The sequence below is a fragment of the Scyliorhinus canicula genome, chromosome 7 (assembly GCF_902713615.1).
Source record: "Scyliorhinus canicula chromosome 7, sScyCan1.1, whole genome shotgun sequence".
NCBI lineage: Eukaryota > Metazoa > Chordata > Chondrichthyes > Carcharhiniformes > Scyliorhinidae > Scyliorhinus > Scyliorhinus canicula.
This window is the reverse complement of record NC_052152.1, coordinates 27804373-27830204: the sequence shown is the minus strand read 5'-3', so window position 1 is coordinate 27830204 and position 25832 is coordinate 27804373. Positions and strand designations below refer to the sequence as shown.

The following is a 25832-nucleotide window of genomic DNA, read 5'->3' as shown; positions in this document are numbered from 1 at the left end:
GTTAAAGCAGAAAAAGAATGAGATTACCTTGATGCCGGCCTGTTCGTTTCTTGTGCTTAACATTCATGAAGGTTGTCAGTGCGAAACCACAGAGCATAGCAAGGTCAGGGTAGGTCAGCTGGAGATAACCTCACTCCATAGTGCATTGAATTGTTTGTTTTCACTTTTTTCATGGGATCTGGGTGTCACTGGCTAGGCCAACATTAGTTAGTCTTCCGTCATAGAAGGTTGTGGTGAGCCGCTTTCTTGAACTGTTAAATATCATCTAGTGCAGATACACCCAAAGTGCTGTTACGGAGGGAGTCCCAGGATCTTGAGCTAGCAACGTCAGGATGGTGTGTGGCCTCGAGGGGTACTTGTAGGTGTTCCAATTCAGCTTCTTCCCTTGTCTTTCTATGTTGTAAAGGCCATGGTTTGGAAGGAGCTTTGGTGAGTTGCTGCAATGCATCTTGTTGATCGTACCCACTGCTGCCATTATATGTCACTGGTGGAGTGCGGGAAGACCCTAAATGGATAAGGCCTCCTGTGGACAGCGTTTTCCTCCCCTCTCCTCGGACTCTCTTTATGCTTGCTTTCTTATCTGTTGCTGCTGCACCATCTGCCTCTTGTACTGAGGCCCAAGAGCTACTTCTACAATGGCTGGAAACCAAGTGATGAGATCACAAGAAATACCTTCCCCATGTGTAGCAACACTCACTTCACCAATTGTAAGCAACTCATCAAAGTACCCAAGACTTCCACAAACTCAAACAGAACCAGGAGTAAGTAATCATCAACTAACCTGTAAGTTGCTGATGATCCCTTCAAATAACATGGTGGGTGATCCTTTCTGCTACTGAATGCTTACTTAGCTGAGTGTTTTTAAGAGAGGCCATTGACTAGAGTGGCATGGTCCAAAATCAGATTAAAGTCCAACAGGTTTGTTTCAAACACGAGCTTTCGGAGCACTGCTCCTTCCTCAGGCGAAGGAGCAGTGCCCCGAAAGCTTGTGTTTGAAACAAACCTGTAGGACTTTAACCTGGTGTTGTAAGACTTCTTACTGTGCTCACCCCAGTCCAACGCCGGCATCTCCACATCACGGTCCAAAATGGCAGTGCTGACATCAAATCAGCATTAAACATTGATGGGCATCATGAACTGACTACTGTGTGTACCTCCGACACACGCTCACAATGCTTGGTTGCTGGCTAATCAACATGCCATTTGACACTGGCCATGCTGGAAGTGAGCAGAAGCATTGGGGGTGTCATTTTGGTACTAAAATGGTACCGGGGGTGCCAAAACTACTGCCAATAGAGAGCTCGGTTTTCCAGCCACTAGAGCCAAGTCGAAAGCTGTTCGAGGTTTCAGCTTTGGCGGGAGTGAATTCTTTCATGTATTTTGACAACGTGACTAACATCATAGCAAACTTATTAATGTTAGTTATAATCCCTCATATAAACATTCATTTTGTTAGAGAATATGCGGGACATTTGTAAACATCAACAAATATAAAAACAGACTGAAGTGGATAATTATGAAATTGCACCGCAATTTATATTGAATTTTGACATAAGAGGCCGTGCTTGATCAGGCTGGAAAAGCAATCTGAAACCCTCACGCAACAGTTCGTGGCCATAATGGGATTTGCATCCGTGGCAAAATTTAAACACAGGCATCTCTAAAATGATTCATCGATTTTGAACCATTGTAACATTGTTTATGTTTTTTTACCACTGAAAGTAAAAGGAGAACATTATTGTCATTAGCTTTTCAACATTCATTGCAAACCTTGGGACTGCCCAAGCTGCTAAGTAGTTAAATCACATGAATCCAAATCCTCTGATGAGATAACAACTTGTTGCAACTTTTTAAAATTCATTCATGGGACGTGGGCATCGCAGGCTGAGCCAGCATTTATTGCTAATTCCTAATTGCCCTAGAGGGGGCAGTTAAGAGTCAACCACATTGCTGTAGGTCTGCAGTCACATATAGTCCAGACCAGATAAGGATGGCAGATTTCTAACACTAAAGGACATTAGTGAACCAGATGGGTTTTTACGACAATCGACAATGTTTTCATGGTCATCCTTCGACTTGTAATTCCAGATCTTTAGTGGATTCAAATTTCACCATCTGCAGTGGGATTTGAACCTGGGACCTCAGAGTACTTTGGGTCTCTGGATTACTAGTCCAGTGCCAATACCACTATGCCACCGCCTGCCCGCAACTAAACAATCACTTTGCAAGAGGCCAAGAATTTAATCCAGTTACATGTTTAAAGATGTGACAATTAACCTTTGTTAAACAAGGAGATAAATTAAAACCAGAGGTTGATTAAGCACTGCCCTAAGAGTAATCATTTTCCAGAGCTTTTTAAATGCCCCACCACCTTAGGAAAAAGCTGTCAATTTTCATTTTTATTAGTTTTACTTTGAGCGCCTGTAAAGATCTAAATTTAGTCTGCGGGGTTCATATTCTCCAACATTGCAAAATAATTGTCTTGCACAGTTTGCAAAGGAACCACATCTCAATATGACTCCTAAAGGAATAAATTTATCATTTGACATCGATCTGAGTCCAGGACGGCTTCCAATGCACACACATCACCACCTTCAATTTAACATCTGCAGAAGTCATCTGCTGTTATTATTTTTGAATGTTGACATCATAAAATACAGTTGAAGATTGGATAGAAGTACAAAGTGATTTAATGTTGTCGATTAGATTTTGGGCTAACTTGGGTTAGTTTTTGTGAATCATAAAATTTGAGCATTGGTTTCAGAACTTGAATTGACTGATACTGTCAGATCGACGTTAAAGGTGGCAGAGTTTGTTTTCCCTATTTCCTGGTCATCATTTGTCCGAGCAATCACAGTAGAAAACAGATTAAACTCGCTGTTCTTTTCATTGGTATGTGGCAGACCATGCCAGTGCACAATTGTTGTCCTATTTGCCTCTATGACAACAGTCACTGCACCTTGAAGTAGTTCATTGTGTTTGAAATGTAAACAAAATGTTGGAACATTTAACAAGTCAAGCTGTATCTGCGGAGAGAAAAAGATGGGATTAATCCTTCAGGTTCTCAGTACCTTTGTGCATGACGTGTTTTAGACATTTCTGAGTAACTTGATAAAATGTGATATATATCCAAGGTACAATAAAAATAATCTTTATTGTCACAAGTAGGCTTACCTTAACACTGTAATGAAGTTACCGTGAAAATCCCCTAGTTAGCACACTCCGGCGCTTGCTCAGGTGCACAGAAGGAGAATTCAGAATGTCCAAATTACCTAAAAGCTCATTTTTCGGGACTTGTGGGAGGAAACTGGAGCACCTCAGGAAACCCACGCAGACACAGGGAGAACGTGCCAACTCTGCACAGACAGTGACCCAAGCCGGGAATTGAACCCGAGACCCAGGCACTGTGAAGGAACAGTGCTAACCACTGTGCTACGGTGCCGCGGAATTGGATAGCTGTTCACGCCGCCGGGATATTCCAGTCCCACCAACCATGCGCTATGGGTGCAGTCAATGGGAAATCCTCATTGACAAAGGCAGGACCAGAAAATACCGCTGGTGAGCCGTGTCCGCCGTCAAAAAATACTCGGCAGGTTGGTCGGTAAATCCCGCCTATAATATTGGCGACATACAGCAGGTTCATTAACATTGCTCAAGTGAAAAAATGGATTAACATTTTGAGGTACATGGAATCATAGGGTAGTATCATAGAATTACTACAGCCCAGAAGGACGCCATTCGGCCCATCGAGTGTGCACTGACCATATGAATGACTACCTATTCCCGATCCCCCGTCCTATTCCTGCAACCCCACCCTAACGGGCAATTTAGCGTGGCAAATCCACCTGACCTGCGCATCTTTGGACTGTGGGAGGAAACCGGAGCACACGGTGGAAACCCACACAGACATGGGGAGAATGTGCAGACTCCACACAGACCGTGACCCGAGGCCAGAATCGAACCTGGGTCCCTGGCTGTTTTGAGACAACAGTGCTAATCCTCTGGGTGCTCCGGTTTCCTCCCACAGTCCAAAGATGTGCAGGTTAGGTGGATTGGCCATGATAAATTGCCCTTAGTTTTGGGTGGGGTTACTGGGTTATGGGGATAGGGTGGAGGTGTTGATCTTGGGTCGGGTGCTCTTTCCAAGAGCCGGTGCAGACTCGATGGGCCGAATGGCCTCCTTCTGCACTGTAAATTCTATGATAACCTATGAACTTATGACATATCTCTTTTTCTTGATTAACCGGGGGAATGAAAGGTTAGCGGGGGTGGGCTGGAGTTGAAGTTAGAATCAGATCAGCCATGATTTTATTGATTGGCGGAGTTGTTTCAAGGGGCTGAGTGGCCTACTCATGCTCTTAATTTATATGCCCACATGCTTTTATTTTCAGATCTCCAGAATCTGCCTTTTAAAACTAGTGTAAATTTAAATTTCTTCTTTCAAGCTACAGTCTTAAGGAGTTTGGGGAAAATATTGCACTAAATCACAGTTAAAACAAGGCTTATATATCAAAGCCTACATTTTCTGAAAGAAACCCGCGCACTTAATAGTTAATTTGATCGGTTCAGGTAGTTTATGCACTGAGTTAGTTGCCATTCAGTGTTTCTTTTAAACTAACATCAACATCCACCTTGACACAAACATATTCTTTTGGCTAAATGACAGAAGTGTCTTATTTTTCCTTTCAATTCCTCTTGAGCTTGCAAAAAAAGTACTTTCATGTGCGCCTCGCTTCCATTTGAGCTAAGCTCGCCATTAATCATTACTCCTGACATCAGCACGGCAGCCTTGAATAAAACTATTGGCTTGTTCAGCCACTTCTCCGAGGAAACTGGGGGAGAGGGGGGGGGGGGGGGGAACAGGCTATTTTAGGGATGATTCGGAACAGGCAGTGCTCAATCCTTTCCTCCCCCAGTGCAGTGACTCTTTTTTTCAATTCTCCATGCAGTCGGTTATACAGGAAACAATAATGGCTTAATCTCAACAAAAATTTCCTTCCTGCGCTATAGCACTTTTCAGGTAGTCAAAGGCCGCCAAAGAAAGCAACTGCTACTTGAGCTAAGAATAAGCTATCGCAGCCAATTAGCTTCAGTTTCTTTGTGCTGGAGTTAAGGCTAAAAGCAGGAGAATATTTTTCCTTTCATGTCTGTGTGTTCAAACTCTTTTGTGTATTTAATCTCAAACTAATTATGATTACTGACAGCTGCAGATGCCACAACCTCATGGGTTTAGTGTATACATTGCAGCTACACTGTGTGGCAAGAGGCTGGTTTTTGAAGTCCAAAAGTAAAGCCTTCATTGCTGGCATGTTGTTTTTCACTTTCCCTGCCTTCCCTTAAAATCACCACTGCTCTCCCCCACTGCTCTGGGTTAGGGACATTTTTGTCAGCTGGGATGGTTGGAGATATATTGTGGGGTATGGATCTGACGTAACTGGTTGTGCTGAGTGGGAGATAGTAGAATATCCTGTCTCTCATTCCACCAGAACATCAATTCACTATTGCCCATTTTACATGACCACCTGAGGTCACTTCTACCCCAATATGTCTGTCGCCCCTATTGGGCCTGGGATTTTGTTACCCCCTTTCAGATATGGAACACTTTTGGCACATACAGAATTTTCATCACAAACTCAGGTCATTGCGCATTACAATATACGCCACCTTACAGTGACTTTGCACTTACAGATAGATATATACCGGCAATTTGAGGGTGTGGCACATGTCGTGCCGGATTAATGAACAACGTAAATTACAGCTTCGGGCCTCACATTCTGAGGGGCCTCCAAAAATGAAAGGAAAAGGCAAAGGTGAGATTTCCCTGGAAATCAGCAAAAGCTGATGGCGGGCGGGAAAAGTGGCGGTAAGGATGCCAACTGGAATGGCAGCTTTCTCCACTGCAGCAGTTTTGAAAAAAAAACCCTCAAGGATCGGGTCCCACGATGTATTGCTGGCGAGCAACCTCTGATTAGTGCTCCCTACCAACAACTTAGAAGCGTGCGGGTTGGGGCACTGTTTTTAAAGATTTCCCCAATACACAGTGAGTAAACCAGTTAACTCTGGACCTCCCCTCCCCCAGCACCCCCGCCCCCCTAGAACCCCCACTGACACTACCCGCGATATACTGACACTACCCGCGAAATATCTTGCGATATTTTCCAGACATTTTGGTTCTGAAATGATAAAAATATACTTATGTGGTTGCACAATTATTTGTCAGATTGAGTTTCTAAATCTGTGCGGAAGTAACAGAGATTCATATTCTTGGTGCCACTGTTTACCCTGACCTCCGACAGTCATGTGATCCATTTAGACACTTTGATCACTGAACAAAAATGACTTGTATGGTCTTTTCAGGATACTAATAAATATAAAAGTTTTTCATTTTAAAATATCATCCTTTAAAATAAATTCTAAAAACTAATAAAGTGTGAAAAATTCACTTGATGTAGCTGTAACCCGCACTACAGTTGTCTTCAGAAACTTTTGCGCGGCAACATTACTTGTGCCTGGTCCAAATTGCAGGAGGAATTCCCTTCACCCCTGGACCCCAAGTCAATATATGTATTATTGAAATATATGTATTGATTCTTTACTTCTACTTGTTAACAAAAAGGATTTAATTCAAAGAATTTGTCTAAGGTTTAATTGTCTCATTATCATAAAGAAGCCTGTTTAAAATGAAAAGAACTTTAGAAAGTGGATGTCAGAAGAGAAAAAAAGAAACAGCAGCTTGAAGGGCGGATTAGACAATTGCCCAAAGTTGATAGTTATTTAACTGCAGAAAAAGGAGTTATCCACAGGAGAGTCAGCCTGGCCCACAGCAACCACAAGCAACCACCTCTTCTACTCAGATAGATGATACAGATGTGAATGTGACTACCCCGCCTGAGAATAATACAGAACGAAAATCCAAGCTGAAGGGTAGAGATACAAAACATCCAATTGTAAACTGTGAGGATGACAATGCAGAACTTCAAAACGACACAGACAAGTTGGTGGAGTGGGCAGATCAGGTGACAGGTGAAGTTCAATATGGAGAAGTGTGAGGTGATGCATTTGGTAGGAAGAACATTGAGAGACAATATGAAATAAAGAGTACAATTCCGAGGGGGTTCAGGAACAAAGGGACCTGGGTGTATATGTGCAGAGATCATTGAAGCTGGCAGGACAGATGGAGAGAGAAGTTAACAAAACACATTGGGCACAATCTATTTGAATGGGGACAGAGTCCCGTAACGCACTAGATTAGGCGGGTATTTCCCAGTGGATGGAGCACCAAGAAATACCCCACTATCTAATTCCCATCTGGGTAGATTGGGGAAAGGGGAACTCCCTGACGAGGCCGCACTTAGCCCCATTCTCTGCACTGACGAGCTCCACTCACCGGAAGCCCTCAGCCAGAGATCAGGATGCCATTTTTAAGTACAGTCCTGATCTCTCGAGTTACCGATGTGACCCCCAACCCCCTGCCCAGGTCTCACTATAAGGAGATCCCAGGTTAGCCCCGCACCTGCGCAGGGCACACCCTGGCCTGATCACTGTCGTGCAAAAAATGCCATCTTGACAGTGCCACTTGGGTGCCAGGATTGCAATGCCAGGGTGTTCAGGTGGCACCAACAGTGCCAGTGTACAACCCTGCCCAGTGGGCATGCACCTGGGGGCCTCTAATGCCCTGGGAGACCCCCACCCATGCCGATCTGTCTGGTCTCCCATTTGTTGAGACCAGTGCTGAACGGCGCTCGCCCGAGGACTCTAAGGCGAGGAAGTTAATTCCCACGCCTTGGTTAGATCTCGGGAACACTAATTAGAGGCTACTAGCTGTCTCACGCGAATATGCAGATTTGCCAGAAATGGGCAGGATTCACCTTGTGACGTCTCGCTAAATCGCGTTAGATCTCGTGAGATGCAGCGAGTTGGGTAGAACCCCGAAGTGGGATCTCCCGACATCTACCGGTCGCGTTGCGCCTGAAGAGCAGGATGGCACAATGCGACTGGTAGATCCTGCCCATAGTGTTCGGGGCTTTAATAATAAGGGTATAAAGTACAAGAGCAAGGAAGTTATGCTGAACTTATACAAGACACTAGCTAGGCCTCAGCTGGAATATTGTGTTACAGTTCATGTAGCTGCACTATAGGAAGGATGTGAACACATTGGAGAGAGTGTACAGAAGAGGTTTATAAGCATGGTTCCAGGGATGAGAAACTTTGGTTATGAGGATGGATTGGAGAGGTTGGGACTGCTCGCCTTGGACGAAGTAGGCTAAGAGGAGATTTGATAGAGATGCTCATGAGGGGGCTGCACGGAACAGATTGGAAAAATTGTTCCCACTCATAAATGGATCGACAACGAGAGGACACAGATTGAAAGTGGTTTGCAAAAGAAGCAAATGTGGTGAGAAATCTTTTTCACACAGCAAGTGGTTCGTGTCTGGAATGCACTGCCTGGAAGCGTGGTGGAGGCTGGTTCAATTGAGGTACTCGAGGGCATTAGGTGATAATTTGAATAGAAACAATGTGCACGGGTATGGTGATGTGGTAGTCACCACTGATGTATATATTGTATATAGAGGATATCGATGCAGGTGCTTTATGGTAAGGCCCTGTACTACAGGTATAGGGGTAGTTCCCTGCCTGCTGGCTCCGCCCAGTAGGCGGAGTATAAATATGTGTGCTCCCCATCCAGCAGCCATTTCGCCAGCTGCTGTAGGAGACCACACATCTTAGTGTAATAAAGCCTCAATTGCATCCAACTCTCGTCTTTGTGTTATTGATCGTGCATCTGGGGAAAAGGCAGAAGAATGGCTCTCAGTCATGATGCTCATTTGGAGAGTCAGTGTCGACATGATGGGCCGAATGGTCTCCTTCTGGCCCATAGCAGTTCTGTGATTTTGGTCTCTGGGTTGCCTTGACTGAGGGTGATATTTCATTCTGTACACAGAAAGGTATCAACATTGGGACGGCCCACTTGAGAAACCGAAGTAGTCACTCATAAAGCAAATTAGAGATTGTTCAAAGGGTCTATTTCATTCAGCAAAAGTTAATGGTGAGACACACAATTGAGAGTGGCTAGTATACTTCCCAACAACTGGTTGTATTGTTATTCATTCATGGGATGTGGGTGTCACTGGCTAGGCCAGCATTTATTGCCCATCCCTAACTGCTCTTGTACTGAGTGGCTTGCCAGGCCATTTCAGAGTCAATCACGTTGTTGTGGGTCTGGAGTCACATGTAGGGCAGACTAGGTAAGGACGGCAGATTTCCTTTCCTAAAGGACATTAGTGAACCAGGTGGGTTTTTAACAACAATTGACAATGGTTTTATCGTCATCTTTAGACTTTTAATTCCTGATTTTATTGAATTCAAATTTCACCATTTGATGTGACGAGATTTGAACCTGCATTACCCTGGGTCTCTGGATTACTAGTCCAATGACAATACTACTCGTCACTGCCTCCCTTGCCTGTTTTGCCTGCAAACTCTACTGAACATCATCGATAGCACTGGCTAGAGATGGCCTTAATGACTGGTGAAATTCTGTTTGAATCCAAAATCATGCAAACTCTGAGGAGCAAAGAAAAACTTTGCTTACATATCTGACAAGGCAACCTTCGATTCACACCTGAAGGAACAGACAAAAAAAGGAAAAAGGAACATGAGTACTGGAGGCATGTACTTGAATGTGTGTAAATGTGCGATTGCAGTTGTATGTACATTAGCAGAACTTGGATTAGCTTTTTGGGGAGGAAATGAAAAGTTTGACTCGCCACGTACTGGGAACTTTCTTGGCTTGATAGAACACAGTGCTAAATTTGATTCATTTCTTGCCAGCCATTTGAAACATTATGGAAGCAGTGGCTCTGGGAACTCTTCATAGTTGTCTCAAACAATATGTGATGAACTCATCCAGCTTCTGGCCGATGAAGTAAGAGGATCTATTTTGGATGACTTGAGAAAAACAGGATACTTCAGTTTGGCTGTTGACTCTGCACTGGATCTTTCACATGTTAATCAGCTACTGTTATAATCAGCATTTGGGTCATCTGATGATGGTTTTCCCATTGAGCGCTTTCTAATTTTCCTTGAATTACAAAAGCATAATGGAGAACATGGATTCAATAAAGTGCTGGATTATCTAGGCAATGACTGTAAGGTTAACTTCAGTAAGTGTGGACAACAGCTATATGATAATGTGGCTAACATGGCAGTAAAGTATAATGCATGCAGCAAAAATCTCAAAAGAAAAATAAGTATATGGTATATATGCCATATGCTGGGCATTCATTGAATCTTGTTAGGCATGTTGCAGTTGATTGCTGCCCAGACACAGTAATACTTTTTGCTGTTATACATCAAATACACACACTTCCCCTGCCTCTACAAAATGGTGCATGGTCTCTCAAATCATTTTTGTGTCCTAATTCCATTGTACCAAAACATCTCTCTGACACTAGGTAGGAAACAGGTGCAAAGGATACTTCAGCCTTTGCTGACAGTTATGGTTCAATTAATGATGGTCTTACTCATCTTCATATTGACTCCACTGTGTGGAGTCTGCACGTCCTCCCCCTGTGTGCGTGGGTTTCCTCCGGGTGCTCCGGTTTCCTCCCACAGTCCAAAGATGTGCGGGTTAGGTGGATTGGTCATGCTAAATTGCCCGTAGTGTCCTAATAAAAGTAAGGTTAAGGGGGGGTTGTTGGGTTACAGGTATAGGGTGGATGCGTGGGTTTGAGTGGGGTGATCATGGCTCGGCACAACATTGAGGGCCGAAGGGCCTGTTCTGTGCTGTACTGTTCTATGTTCTATGTTCTATGATGACAATGAAAGAGGGGAGACAAGGAGCGATTGGCATTCTGCAGGAGAAATTGGAGGAATTAGAGTTTATGTTCATGTCAGATCTGTGGAATTGTTTGTTAGATCAGTTCCACCAAACCAGCCAGGCCCTACAGGATCCACAGATCCACAGGGGCTGGTTTAGCTCACAAGGCTAAATCGCTGGCTTTTAAAGCAGACCAAGCAGGCCAGCAGCACGGTTCGATTCCCGTACCAGCCTCCCCGGACAGGCGCCGGAATGTGGCGACTAGGGGCTTTTCACAGTAACTTCATTGAAGTCTACTCGTGACAATAAGCGATTTTCAATTTTCATTTCAGATAGCCTTCAGTCGATGTGCAAAGTTTTACACCTCATTCTCTCATTTCTTCAAGGAAACCTGAGACATTTTGATGAAATTTTACTCAAAGCAAAAGAAAACCTGCCTGATATTGATGACAAGTGCATGAATAAAAGGAAAAGAGTGAGAAAAAAAAGTCTTGTGTTGCAGCAAATGCTGATGAAACATTTTCTCTGATTCAGTTTCGAGTGAAATCCTTTCTCCTTATGTTGGATGGACTTGAAACCAACTTGAAGAAAAGAGCAATCATATACGAATATATTGCAAAAATTTTTTGTTTTGGGTTATTTTATGTTCCTCAGAAAAACAGCTGCGTGAAGGTGTAAAGCTTCTGATTAAAAATGATCCTAACGATGTTGATGTTAACATACGGACATAGGAACTGGGAGCAGAAGTAGGCAATGCAGCCCTTTGAGCCTGCTCTGCCATTCAATCAGATCATGGCTGATCTCTTCCTGGTCTCAAATCCACCTCCCTACCTGTTGCCCATATCCCTTTAACCCATTTTTAAAAAATCAGAAATATATCTATCTGCTTCTTGAAACCATTTAGTGACTCCACTGCATTGTGGGGCAGCGAGTTGCACAAATTCACCAACCTCTGCGAGAAGTAGTTCCTCCTCATCTCAGTTTTAAATCTACCACCTCTCAACCTATATCTGTGACCTCTCGTTCTAGACGATCTCTAGATTAATCTCATTGTTAATCTCAACAAAGCACTTGTGAATTTACATCAAGGAAAATTATTCAGATAAGGGAACCTTATGCCACTAGGACCTGTATCAAGTCCTCAGCTGAGTTTTCCCTCATGTAGAAAGAATATTGTGGTTCTTTTGCAGTCTAATGATAACAAACTGCTCAAGGGAAAGGTCATTCTTGCGATTGAGAAACATCAAAAATGAACTGCGGACAACGATGCTGCAAGAAAGGCTGTCTGCACTAAACAATAGCAAATGATAAACTTTGTAACTTATCATCGGAGGATATCATCAGTAACTTTGTGGCCCGGAAATCACAGATATATGTTTGAAGTTTTGCGCAGGCTGATGTGCTGCTTCCATTTAGTAAGTGCTGATCTGTGTAATGGTTCTTGTGTTGCTCTACATTGAAGGTTTTCATGCATGCTAATTTAAAAATCTGTAAGTCTTTCATAATGCAATAGACATATTGCAAGATGTATGTTTTAGTTAGATTATTCATTTTCTATTGCGTCTCACTTATGTATATATGTAAATATAATGCTTTAATACTTCAATTTCCATTGTTCTTTCTGTTAGAATAATATACCTTTTTGGTAATACTATGGGGCCTCTTAAGCTTAATATAGCTTAGGTCCTCAGCATGTCTAAGTCTGGCCCTGGGCACATCGTAGATACACTGGCTACTTATTAATAAGATTGAGTTTACACAGCAGGGATTGTTCTGACAATAATCTGGTTAACAGTGTGTGCTTTGCAGAGAGGCTGGTTTAACAACAACTTTTCTATTTAGATTCTTCTTCTAAAACTGATGCGTTTCTGCTGTCGTCGCTATTTTAGAGTTTGCTATTGTTTCAAAGAACTAGTAGTAATTTGCATGCAGGTGCACCTGAATCAGTGGAATTTGATTTATTTATTTCGCGAATGGAAAGTCCGTAAGACAAGCTGTTTCATACGATCCTGCTGTGTTGAGTGCAGTTAAGCCTCTGCTGAGTCTGTGGGTTGGACATTCTTCTATGATGTGGTGCATAGTTTGCTCTCTCCCACAGGCAAATAGAGGGCTGACACTAATGCCCCATCTGTGGAGGTTGATCAAGCAGGGGCCTTGGCCGGTCTCGAACCTGTTAAGGGTGGGCCACTCTTTCCTCGGACGATGAAAACCAGGCAGTTTTCATGCCTGGTCCAATGATTCCCATTCATTTGTCCCAGTGGAATTTGCATTGCAGACCTGCTTTGGGAGGGTTTTTACAGGTCGGCCTTCTTGATGGGAGTCGTACCTTAGGTGGGCTGAATAGATCAACATGGAGTGGCAGGGTGGGCTTTGCAAACTGTTCCTATCATTTTATGGGTTATTATAAGTCAGCAGATATTTTTTTTTTTTTTAATAAACAATTTTATTGAGGTAGTTTTTGGCTTTATAAACAGTTACAGACATCATCAGAAAGGAAGCAAAAAAGGCAAAAATGTGCAAACATCCACGTACTTTCAATACTTCCATCATACCGTATTGCACAAGCCCGCTCCCCTCCCACCCGTACTACCCGCCATATTTTCCCTCCTACTCTACTCTACCCCCCCCCCCTCCCCCCCACCCCCCTGCTGACGCTCACTCTCCCGCAAAGAAGTCAATAAATGGTTGCCACCTCCGGGTGAACCCCTGCACAGATCCCCTCAAGGCGAACTTAATTTTTTCCATCCCCAGGAAACTTGACATGTCCGCAAGCCACCACTCAGTCTTCGGGGGCTTTGAGTCCCTCCACGCCAATAATATTCGTCGCCGGGCTATCAGGGAAGCAAAGGCCAGCACATCGGCCGCTTTCTCCCCCTGGACGCCCGGGTCTTCCGAACCCCAAAAATTGCCACCCCTGGACTCATCACCACCCTTGTTTTTAGCACCTGGGCCATGACCCCCGCAAATCCCTCCCAGTACCCCCTCAGCTCAGGGCATGCCCAAAACATGTGCACATGGTTCGCTGGTCCTCCCGCGCACCTAGCGCATTTGTCCTCTATCCCAAAAAATTTGCTCATCCGAGCCACCGTCATATGGGCCCGGTGAACGACCTTAAATTGGATCAGCCCGAGCCTTGCACATGTCGCGGTCGAGTTTACCCTACTCAGGGCCTCTGCCCACAGCCCATCCTCCATTTCCCCGCCTAGCTCCTCCTCCCATTTAAGTTTCAGTTCCTCTGTCTGGGACCCTTCCTCCCTCATGAGCACCTTATAAATACCTGAGACTCTACCCTCCCCTTCGTCCCTCCCAGAGACTATTCTGTCTAGGATCCCCATTGGCGGGAGGCGCGGGAAAGATGGGACCTGTCTACGAACAAAGTCCCGCAGCTGTAGGTATCTAAAATCATTTCCCCCTACCAACCCAAATTTCTCCTCCAAGCTCCTCAAACTCGCGAAGCTCCCTTCCAGGAACATATCACCCACCCTTCCCGCCCCTGCTCGCCGCCATACTCGGAACCCCCCATCCATACTGCCGGGGGCAAACCGATGGTTGTCGCAGATTGGCGCCCAGACAGACGCCCCCATCTCCCCCACATGCCTCCTCCACTGGCCCCATATCCGCAGGGTCGCCACCACTACTGGGCTGGTGGTGTACTTGGCCGGCGGCAGCGGTAGAGGAGCCGTGACCAGGGCTTCCAAACTGGAGCCCCTGCACGAAGCCGCCTCCACTCGCTCCCAAATAGACCCCGTACCCACCATCCACTTCCTTATCATAGCGATGTTGGCTGCCCAGTAATAATTGACCAGACTCGGCAACGCCAGCCCTCCCTCGCTGCGGTTCCTCTCCAACATCGCCTTCTTCACCCGCGGAGACTTTCCCGCCCAGACAAAGCTCATGATCAGCCCGTTAACTCTTTTGAAGAAGGACTGTGGGATAAAGATCGGGAGGCACTGAAAAATAAACAAAAATCGAGGGAGGATTGTCATCTTTACAGTCTGCACCCTCCCTGCCAGTGACAGCGGGAGTGCATCCCATCTCCGAAACTCTCCCTTCATTTGCTCCACCACCCTGGCCAAATTTAACTTGTGCAGCCTGCCCCAGTCTCGCGCCACCTGGATTCCCAAATACCGGAAATTTTCCTCAACTAACCTAAACGGTAGCCCTCTCAATCTGTTCTCCTGGCCCCTTGCCTGTACCACAAACATTTCACTCTTGACCGTATTTAATTTGTATCCTGAGAACTGGCCGAACTCCCTCAGCATTCCCAGTATAGTTCCCATCCCGGCCACTGGGTCCGACACGTACAGGAGCAGGTCGTCTGCATAAAGAGAAACCCTATGTTCAACCCCGCCCCTCACCATCCCCTTCCAACCCTCTGCGGCTCTCAGCGCAATCGCCAGCGGCTCTATGGCCAGCGCAAACAGCAGCGGGGAGAGCGGGCAGCCCTGCCTGGTCCCTCGGTACAACCTAAAGTACTCCGACACTTCTCTGTTGGTCCTGACGCTGGCCCTCGGGGCCTGATATAATAATTTGATCCAATCCACCAATCCCTCCCCGAACCCAAACCGTCCGAGCACCTCCCATAGATATTCCCACTCCACCCGGTCAAAGGCCTTCTCGGCGTCCATAGCCACCACTACCTCCACCTCTCTACCCGCCGGGGGCATCATTATCACATTGAGCAATCTCCTCAGATTGGCCGCCAGCTGCCTACCTTTCACGAACCCCGTTTGATCCTCCCCAATCACCTCCGGTACACAGTCCTCCATTCTACCCGCCAGTACCTTTGCCAGGAGCTTGGCATCTACATTAATCAGGGAGATTGGCCTGTAGGACCCGCACACCTCCGGGTCTTTACCCCGCTTTAATATCAGAGATATGGTGGCTTGTGACATCGTCGGCGGCAGGGTCCCTCTGTCCCTTGCCTCATTGAAAACCCTCGCCAAGACCGGGCCCACCAGCTCAGAGAACTTCCTATAAAACTCTACTGGGTATCCATCCGGCCCCGGGGACTTCCCCGACTGCATGGCCTTTAGGCCCCCCAATACCTCCTCTACTCTAATCGGGGCCCCCAGCTCTTCCACTCGCCCCCCCCCCAACTGTTGGGAATGTTAACCCATCCAGAAACCTTTTCATCCCCTCCGGTTCTTCTGGCGGCTCCGAAGTATACAGCTTACGATAGAAGTCCCGGAATACCCTATTCAATTCTGCCGGATCCTCCACTTTGTGCCCCCCCTCGTCCCTCACTCTACCTATTTCCCTGGCCGCCTCCCTCCTCCTAAGTTGCTGCGCTAACAGTCTGCTAGCCTTTTCCCCATACTCGTACACCACTCCCCTCGCCTTCCTAAGCTGTTCCACGGCCCTGCTCGTGGATAGTGCCCCCAGTTCCGCCTGTAGCCTCTGCCTTTCCCTGAGTAAAACCTCCCCCGGGGACTCCGCGTGCTCTTCATCTATCCGGCCCATTTCCCTGACCAATCTATCCATCTCTGCCCGGTCTGCCTTGGCTCTATGGGCCCCAATTGAAATCAGCTCCCCCCGCACTACTGCCTTTAGCGCCTCCCACACGGTCGCCGCTGAGACCTCCCCAGTGTCATTCACCTGCAGGTAATTTTTTATACATTTCCGAAGCCTCTCGCAGATCCCCTCCTCCGACAGCAGTCCCACATCTAGCCTCCATTGCGGGCGTTGATACCTCGCTCCCCCGAACTGCAGGTCCACCCAATGCGGGGCATGGTCTGAAATGGTAATTGCTGAGTATTCCGTGTTCTTTACCTCCCCCCTACAGTCCCTGCTTAGCACAAAGAAATCTATCCTGGAATATACTTTGTGGACGTGCGAGTAGAACGAGTAGCCCCTTCCTGTTGGCTGTCCCTCCCTCCAGGGGTCCACTGCCCCCATTTGCTCCATAAACCCTTTCAGCTCCCTTGCCATTGCTGAGAGCCTACCCGTTCTGGGACACGACCGATCCAAAGTCGGGTCAAGGACCATGTTAAAGTCCCCTCCCATTATTAGCCTGCGAGAATCCAAGTCCGGGATCTTCCCCAGCACTCTTTTAATGAAGTCCACGTCATCCCAGTTCGGGGCATATATATTCACCAGCACCACTCTTCTCCCCTCCAGCCTGCCCCGTACCATCAGGTATCTGCCCCCCCTGTCTGCGGATATGCCCTCTGCCTCAAATTGCACACGCTTGTTGATCATGATTGCCACCCCTCTGGACTTCGAGTCCAAGTCCGAGTGGAAGACCTGGCTAATCCAGCCCTTCCTTAGCCTGGTCTGGTCTGACACTTTCAGATGTGTCTCCTGCAACATAATTACGTCCGCCCTCAGGGCCCGCAAGTGCGCGAACACCCGCGCCCTCTTAACCGGCCCATTCAGTCCCTTGACGTTCCAGGTGATCAGCCTGGTCGGGGGGCACATCCCACCCCCCCCACCCCGCCGGTCAGCCATAGCCTTTCTCGGGCCGGCCCCTGACCCGTGCGTCGCGCCCTTCCTGGCCCGCCCTATAGCTGCCTCCACCCTCGACCTCCTTTCCAGTGCCTATTTCAAGTCCCTCTCCCGTCAGCAGAACAACCCCCCCCTCCCCTAACCCCATCCCCCGATACCCCCACCCCTGCCATCTACTGGCTATAGCTTTCCCCCCCATCTGACTTCCTTGACTAGCCAATCTGCTAGCCCGGTGACTCAACACTCCGGCGCCTTCCTGTCCCATTCCCCTTGTTTCCCCGCCCTCCTCCCCACCCACTGGGGCAAGCCGGCTCCAGTGTCTTCCGCGAGCTGCACAAAAAGCCCAAACAGGAAAAAAAAAAAGGGAAAAAACATAGAAAAAAGAGAAAAAGCACATAAATGTCCATGAACAAAGGAAAGAGTCTCAAATGTTCCGTTTGGCCCCATTGGCCCAGCAAACCGTTGAGCAGCAGTCCAGGCACATTCGGCGTTCCTCCCCACAGAAATCCTCGGGCCCTAACTCGTGTCCTTAGGGCCTCCTTTCGGGACCCTCCCCAGGTCCCTCACAAAATCCATCGCTTCTTCGGGCTCGGAAAAGTAGTGGTGTTGACCCTGGTGCGTGACCCATAGCCGAGCTGGGAACAGCAGACCAAACTTCACGTGCTTCTTGAACAGCACCTCCTTGACATTCTTAAAGGCTGCTCGCCGCCGAGCCACCTCCTGGCTTAGGTCCTGATAGATGCGGAGCACACTGTTATTCCACGTGCTGCTCCTGGCGCTCTTTGCCCACTGCAGCACCCGCTCCTTGTCCACGAACCTGTGGAACCTAATCACCATCGGGCGGGGGGGTCCGCCCAGCCGCCCCTGCCTTGCCTGCACCCTGTGTGCCCCCTCCAGCTCCAGCGGTCGCGGAAAGGCTTCAGCCCCCATCAGCTGCTTCAGCAGGTCTGCTACAAACGCTGCAGCATCAGCTCCCTCCGCCCCCTCCGGGAGGCCGACCATCCTCAGATTGTTCCTGCGGACTCTATTCTCCAGCTCCTCTACTCTGTCCAGCAGTCTTCTCTGCCGCTCTTTCAGGCCGTCCACTTCTAGCGCTGCAACCGTTTGCGCATCCGCCTGCTCCTCCACCGCTTCTCCCAGCTCCTTAACTTTAACATCCTGGGCGTCCATCCTCTGGTTCAGCTGATCCACCGCTTTCTGGATTGGGTCCAAGCTGTCCCGCTTCAGCGCTTCAAAACTGGACTTCATTACCTGGAGCATGTTATCCAGCGCCAGCTGGATTGCTGAGTCCGGGTTCCGTGTGTCCGCCATCTTAGGTCCCAGGTAATTTTCTTCCGGTCCTTGTCTCTGTCCCTTTTTCTCCTTCTTCTTCTGCTTTCTGGAATCCCGCTGTTCCATATGCCGCAGCCCGCTCCTCAGCGCCTCCGCTGCCGCTTTCCTTCGCCCAGCTCCTTCAATTTGACCTCTTGGGCATCTGAAGTGGGTCCAAGCTGTCCCTCCTCAGCAACTCCAAACTTTTTCTTTTTCCCTTTGTCCTGGAGGAAGGAAGGTCCGTGGGTCCGCCATCTTAACCTGCAGGTCAGCTTCCTCCTTCTCTCTCTCTCTCCTTCTTCCTCACCTGCTGGCCTCCACACTTACATCCTCTGCAGCCCGCTCTCCTCCTCTGTTCCAGGCAGCCTTTCTGCCGCCTCCGTAGTCCCGCTATCGCGGGGAAACAGCTGTTCCAGCCGGCCGGAGTGAGAGCCCACCGAATGTGCGGCTCACTCGGACATCGCCGCCACCGGAAGTCCATCGCCGCCACCGGAAGTCAAGTCAGCAGATATTTGAAGGAGTGATGTTTACCCAGGGGAACCAAGGGATTGGCGTTGAGCATAATGTTGCAGTAATAATAAGCATGATAGCATTCAGCTGGGTGTCAACTCTGTGTGTGTGTGTGTGTGTGTGTGTGTGGGTGTGATGATCCTGTCCAAACAGGGATGTATATTCTGTTACTGAGTATGAGATTGCGAGTGCTGAGGTTTGGAATGGGGTAGCAGCCCCCATGTTGAATGGACTAGGTTGGTCATCAATTTGTTTCTGGACTTGACCTTGGCTGCTGTTTTTAGGGGTTTCTGGAAGGTCCGTATCGTATCTAACGTCACTCCAAGGTATGTTGGAGTTGGGTGATACTTATCTTGTAGCCATTCATTTGGATGTTTGCCCTTCATTGGCTTTTGCATTGTAAAGCTGGAATAAGCTGGATACTGTTTTTGCAAAGCTTGGCTTGAGTCGCCACGTGTTGCAGTATTTTTCAAGTTTTGACATGTTCTCATTCAGGGTCTGGTCCAAGGTGTCGAAGCTGGGGGCTTGAGTTGCAAGCCAGATGTCGTCAGCACATATGAATTTTTGGGAGGTAGTTTTTATAGATCATTTGTGTACAAATTGAACAGGTTTGGAGCCAATACTGATCGGTGGAAACAAAACCTTGACCTGACTTACAAGAAAATATGAATTTTCTTGGTCATGGATTCAACCCGCTCTTCAAAATAGGAAAAATCAATTTTTTAGCCAGTACAGTAACGTCACTGGTGAGTTGCTAGCCTTACATTGTGATGCACCGTCAATTACCACAAGACGAGAATGGTGGAACGATCGCAGCTTTATTGAACGAGATGTTGTGCCTCCTGTAGCTGGAACCAGAATGGCTGCAGCAGAGGAGAGCACACACATTTATATGCCACCTGCTGGGTGGAGCCAGCTGGCAGGGATTTACCAACGTACCTCTAATATACGGGCAGTGCCGTAATACATATAATATACCACTAGTGGTGTTCACCACATTCACCCCCAGTTAAAAAAAAGAGTCTGGCGGGGGTAGTGGAAACATTAAAAATTAAGTCTGTCGGGGGCCTTGACCCTCCTCCGCGATCACCTCAGTCCTGGTGGTGATATGGGGGCTGACTTGGTCACTGCAGGGGTGAATGAGGCAACCGGGTTAAGGGGGGGGACGGTGTCAGGTCGGGGGTCGTGGGTGAGGATCCAGCGGGTGCCAGGTCCCGGAGGGAGACTGTTTCTTGGCGCACATCAGGGTGTGCTACGTAGGTGTACTACGGGTTTGCATGTAAGAGGTGGACTTTTTTGACGAAGGGGTCCGACTTATGGGTCCGCACATGCCTCCGGAGGAGGACGGGTCCAGGAACTGCCAGCCATGTGGGGAGCGAGACCCCGGAGGTGGACTTCCTGGGGAGTTGCTGTCTCATGACCAGGAGGTGCCTGACGTATACTTGATTAACCGGTTGAACGTAATGTCCCTTCAGGAGCGCCATCACTTCGGAGTAGGTGGGCGCGTCCCGGATGAGGGGAAAAATGTCAGGGCTCACCCGTGAATACAGGACTTGTAGCTTCTGCGAGTCCAAGGGTTCTTTAGCGGCTGCTCTGAGGTAGCCTTCGAAGCAGGCTAGCCAGTGGTCGAAGGTGGAAGTAGCGTTGGCTGCTTGAGGGCTCAGCTGCAGGTGGTCAGGCTTGATGCGGAGATCCATCGTTTAAAAAATCTTGTTCAATAAATTGATGCACCGTAAATTACCACAAGACAAGAATGGTGGAACAATCGAGACTTTATTGAACGAGATGTTGTGCCTCCTGTAGCTGGAACCAGAATGGCTGCAGCGCAGGAGAGCACACACATTTATATGCCACCTACTGGGCGGAGCCAGCTTGCAGGGGTTTACCAACGTACCTCTAATATACGGGCGGTGCTGTAATACATATAATATACCACTAGTGGTGTTCACCACACATTGCAAACCTAATTCTTGACATTAGTTGACAACTTTAGAATCGTAGAATTGCTCAATATCTGTTGGCTGCTCGAAATCAGGAAACCCAGAGTTATCACCAACAAAATGTTGTTTGCCACTCTACACTGAGTACCTATAGAAAAAGCATCAAATTCCGGACTAATTATTGGGAAAACACTCTCTACTATCATGATATATTATCCAATCAAACGAATTAGTCGAAATCATGTGGCTGCCAAATGATCTGCCTAACCAGGGTCATTGAAATACATACTAAATGTTTGCCACACAGTCTAGCAAGGGTTATCCTGTTACATACACTAAGCCTAAGGGAAGAATTAGACATTATTTTCCCTTTTGATTTTATGGAGGATAATGAGCAATTACATGGCAATGAGCTCATGAAGAGGTTCAGGTGACACCATAAACCGCAAGACCCAAACTTAAGGTGGGTTCATCGCTGTACTTTGAACTGGAGACTAAATTACAGCCTGCAATCACTCTTGTGTATTTGTTATCTTTTAAAATATTATTGTGAAGTTAATGGAGATGGTTTTATTTACGTTTTCTTAATTGGTGGGCAGGAAACTACGTGTAATGTTCTGACTTAATACCGGTGAGGTTAAGTGACCATCTGAAGCTGTTCGCAAAAGGTAACAGTCAATGAATGCAGAATATTTTACATTCTGGTCTTCATCACTGAACCCAATTTCACTCCTGTTTATTTCTGCTCATTTCCATTCCATGCCCCTCTTTGATGCTGTTGCAACTTAAAACAACACAACCATCTGATGAGTCATGAGGATGTGCATGAGCCGTTCCTTCTGCTGTGCTGGGATGAAACACCAGTTACAATTGAGGAGTGACTCGTTTTACAGCAGGGTAGAGGACTGGACAGGATTAATACCGGAACTCGTGGTCAGAAACTCTCACTTGGCAACAGCTGTGTGTAACACAGAAGTAAGACCACAGTTCTTGGATTCAATTTTGAGCCTGAGGAGATCCCGCCTGTCGATGATCCCAGTGGCGGGATCAAGGCAGGCTCCGGGTTGGTTGGTAGGCCCGTGTCGCCCACCGCACTCGAGTGTGGTGGAGGATTCCGACGGCTGTCAGCCGTCCAGTGTCGTGAGCGGAGGGTGCACATGAGGCTCTCTGCAGTGGGGTGCAGGGCTCACTCGTGCCTGAAATTCCATTGCTCCTCACGCCCTCTGGGGGACACCCGTAATCTGGCACATCATAATTGAAGGTTCTTTTGTTTTTCTGCCTCCATGGATAGTTCAGGCACTGTCCAATTGGGCCCTCCCCAACACCCTCCTTTCCCCTTTCTCCCCACCACACTTCTTCCTTTCCCTTCTGTTGGTATAGAGGCGAGGGTATCTGGTCTCTCCAGCGCAAAGTTTAGTGCTTGTACCATTTGTTTTTTGTACAACTGTGTTGTGAATTGTTTTAACAATCAGAGTATCCATCCCCCCATCCCCTTACGTTGGTACTTAGGGGAGGGTACCCTGTTTCTCCAACACAAAATTAGTGTTTGTACTGTCGGCCTTGTATATACCTTTTACTGTTTTAATTAAATGATATGGTTGATCTCTGCTCGGGTTGCAACAGTTAACCTCAGTGCCTGATAGTTGGAAAGAGGAAATAAAATTCAGGGCTCCCACTCCTGATCACCTTGCAATGATTCTTTAGGGGGAAGTTTTTAAGGATAAAGGGGAAAGAGCTCAAGCCACAATTGGTAAAATTAGACTGTGAACACTATCACTGCAGTTTTACCACTTAATGCAGTATGCAGATTTTTACAGCAAGTCCACATATTACTAATAACTTCAGGCAAATTGATGAAAGATTGAATTGAACAATATTTACAAGGTAGAATTAACTAAAATAAATCAGATGGCCGGATTACCTATTTAAACATCAGTTCGTAAATTTCCACTATTATGCTTCACATTATGTAATCAGTGATTGAATAAATTGCAAATATTTCTTCCTGATCATGTTTGTTCATTGCATTTATCAGTTCAGAACTTTTTGATATGAATCAAATGTTCACTAGTGGTTATTACTCTGAACAGCTCTGATGGGGTAAAGCTTCTGTAGAATCTATGTCAGGAACTGCTACTGATCAGATGTTGAATAATTGCTTGGAATCCCTCTGCTTGACAGCACCAAGACTATCTGAAACTCTAAAAGTATTTTTATATATTTGTCCCAGTGGGGAATACATTGGCTACTCTACATGCTCACCTTTTCATTGTATGAAGTCAGATTCATCCTTTCTGTCAAAATTGGAAGATCTCAATGCAATTGCTGCATTTCCATAGCTTGTGAAAGGTGTGCCTTTTAAGAATTTCAGATGTGGGCACTGTGGCAGATCCATCTTTTTTTTAAAAAATCATTTACAGGATGTGGGAGTCGCTGGCTATTGCCCATTCCTCATTGTCCTTGAGAAGGAGGTGGTGAGCTGCCTTCTTGAACCGCTGCAGTCCCTGAGGTATAGGTACACCCACTGTGCTGTTAGGGAGGGAGTTCCAAGATTCTGGTCCAGCGATAATGAAGGAACAGTGATATATTTCCAAGTCAGGGTGGTGAGCGGCTTGGAGGGGAACCTCCAGGTGGCGGTGTTCCCATGTGTCTGCTACTCTTGTCCTTTTAGTTGGTAGTGGTCATGAGTTTGGAAGGTGCTGCCTATAGAACCTTGGTGAGTTCCTACAATGCATCTTGTAGATGGTACACTCTGTTGCCACTGTTCATCGGTGGTGGAGGGATTGAATGTTTGAGGAAGGGGTGTCAACTAAAGGGGAATGCTTTGTCCTGGATGGTGTTGAGTTTCTTGAATGTTGTTGGAGCTGAATTCATCCAGGCAAGTGGAGAGTATTCCATTACACTCCTGACTTGTGCCTTATAGATGGCGGAGAAGCTTTGGGGAGTCAGGTGGGGAGTTACCCATCGCAGGATTCCTAGCCTCTAGCCTGCACTTGCAGCCACAGTATTTATATGACTAATCCAGTTTGGATTCTGGTTAATGGTAACCCCTTGGATGTTGATAGTGGGGTTTCAGCGTTGGTAATACCACTGAATATCAAAAGGCTATGGTTATATCCTCTCTTGTTGGAGATGGTTATTGTGAATATTACTTGCCACTTGTCAGCCCAAACCTGGATATTGTCCAGTTCTTGCTGCTTGTGGATATGGACTGCTTCATTATCCGAGGAGTCAGGAATGCTGCTGAACATGGAGCAGTCAACAGCAAATTTCACCACTTCTGACCTTATGATGGTGGAAAGTGGGAAGTACTTGAAGCAGCTGAAGATTTTGGGGTCTAGGACACTCTCCTGAGAAACTCCTGCAGTGGAGTTGAGATGGTTGGCCTCCAACCACCACAACCAGTTTCCTTTGTGCCAGGTATGACTCCAACCAGCAGGGGGCGTCCCCTGATTCCCATTGACTACGTTGTATAAGGAGACCCCCCCCCCCCCCCAGGTGCAGTTAGACCTGGCCCATGTTTGTGCGTACCAGTGCTAAATAGGGCCATGATGAGGTTCCCCCAGGACAGGCATTGGTTCCCGGCCTTGGGAGAATCTGGCATCGACATATTTAAGTGAGCCGAACTGCTCACTTAAATATTTAAATCTGGATCACACCCAGTTAGCGCGAGATCTAAATTGCGATGTCTCGCAAGATCTTGTGAGGCGTTCCGAGTATCGCAAATCTCGCAAGAGCCCTTCCGTGAGATTTAACGGCACTGTCGCGCCACTGAGCCGTTCAATTGCGCCCATAGTGTATCGTCATCGGGCTGAATGCTTCTCCCACCAGCAGGTTATTGCTGTCGGGTTAAGATTCTCAGCTAATAAATAACAGTGCTTCACTACCTGAGGAATGAGACATCGCACTTTTAATTGTTGACATCTGGGTTAGAGACCTTGCGTGGCAGACATTAATGATTATTACGTTGTTAAAAGGTACTTACACTATTAATTACTAGGCTTAACTATGTGGTGAAATTAATTTTCAATTGATGTGAAAACGCAGCAACTTCATGAAGATCAGATGGATTCCATTTACACAAAGCTAATGGAGGGGTGGTGCAAGTAGAGCAGCAATATGTGATTCACAATTCTTGAGGCAACCACAATTATTGGCCAATCTGCATGTTCATAATGACTTGTCATTCCTGTAGCATTATTTATTCAGCTAATTCAGGCCCATTTACTGTGATTGTCTTTCTCATCAAAGGGCTCCCCATGACCAAAGCACACTACTACATTGTCCTGAAGCTGGTGATTGCTTGAGGTTGGCACCTAAGCAGTCTACTTGATAGCCGAGAAACCTATTTTAATTGATGTATCCATCATTGCAAGAAATATTATATCGTCTGTTTAACCTCCTTTCGTTGCCAGGATCCCCAAGGCCCAGAATCCATCAGCTGTTAAAAATAAAGTAAGTTAAAATGGAGAGATTGGGGAGAAAGATTTTTCTGATTTACCCATCTCTTGAGAGCAGTTTGACCCCTAATCTGCCTGGGGTGGAAATGGAAATGGGGCGGGGGGGGGGGTGAAAGTGAAGTGAGGGATTAGGGTTCTGATTTTACATTTTCAATCCTCCCCATCCATCTCCTCCACCACTGATCCAGGGGGTTAAAATTACCTTGAATATCTTTCACATTCTCAGGACCACCTATCATGCTTCACAAAGAGTGAAGTATATTCAAAATGTTCGGCCGCGATCTACCGGCCCTGTTAGCCACAGGCGCAAGTCCCGTTGTGGCCGCTAAATCTCGCAAGCGGCCA

At 46.9% G+C, this 25832-nt stretch overlaps 1 long non-coding RNA gene across 1 annotated transcript; it reads right to left on the bottom strand.

Annotated features, from left to right (window-relative positions):
- Positions 1 to 2598: 2598 nt before the first annotated feature.
- Positions 2599 to 25832, bottom strand: LOC119968593. The gene is made up of 2 exons (XR_005461145.1): positions 25690 to 25832; positions 2599 to 3026 (listed from the first exon to the last, which is right to left on the bottom strand). It is a non-coding gene; the product is annotated as an uncharacterized LOC119968593 (long non-coding RNA).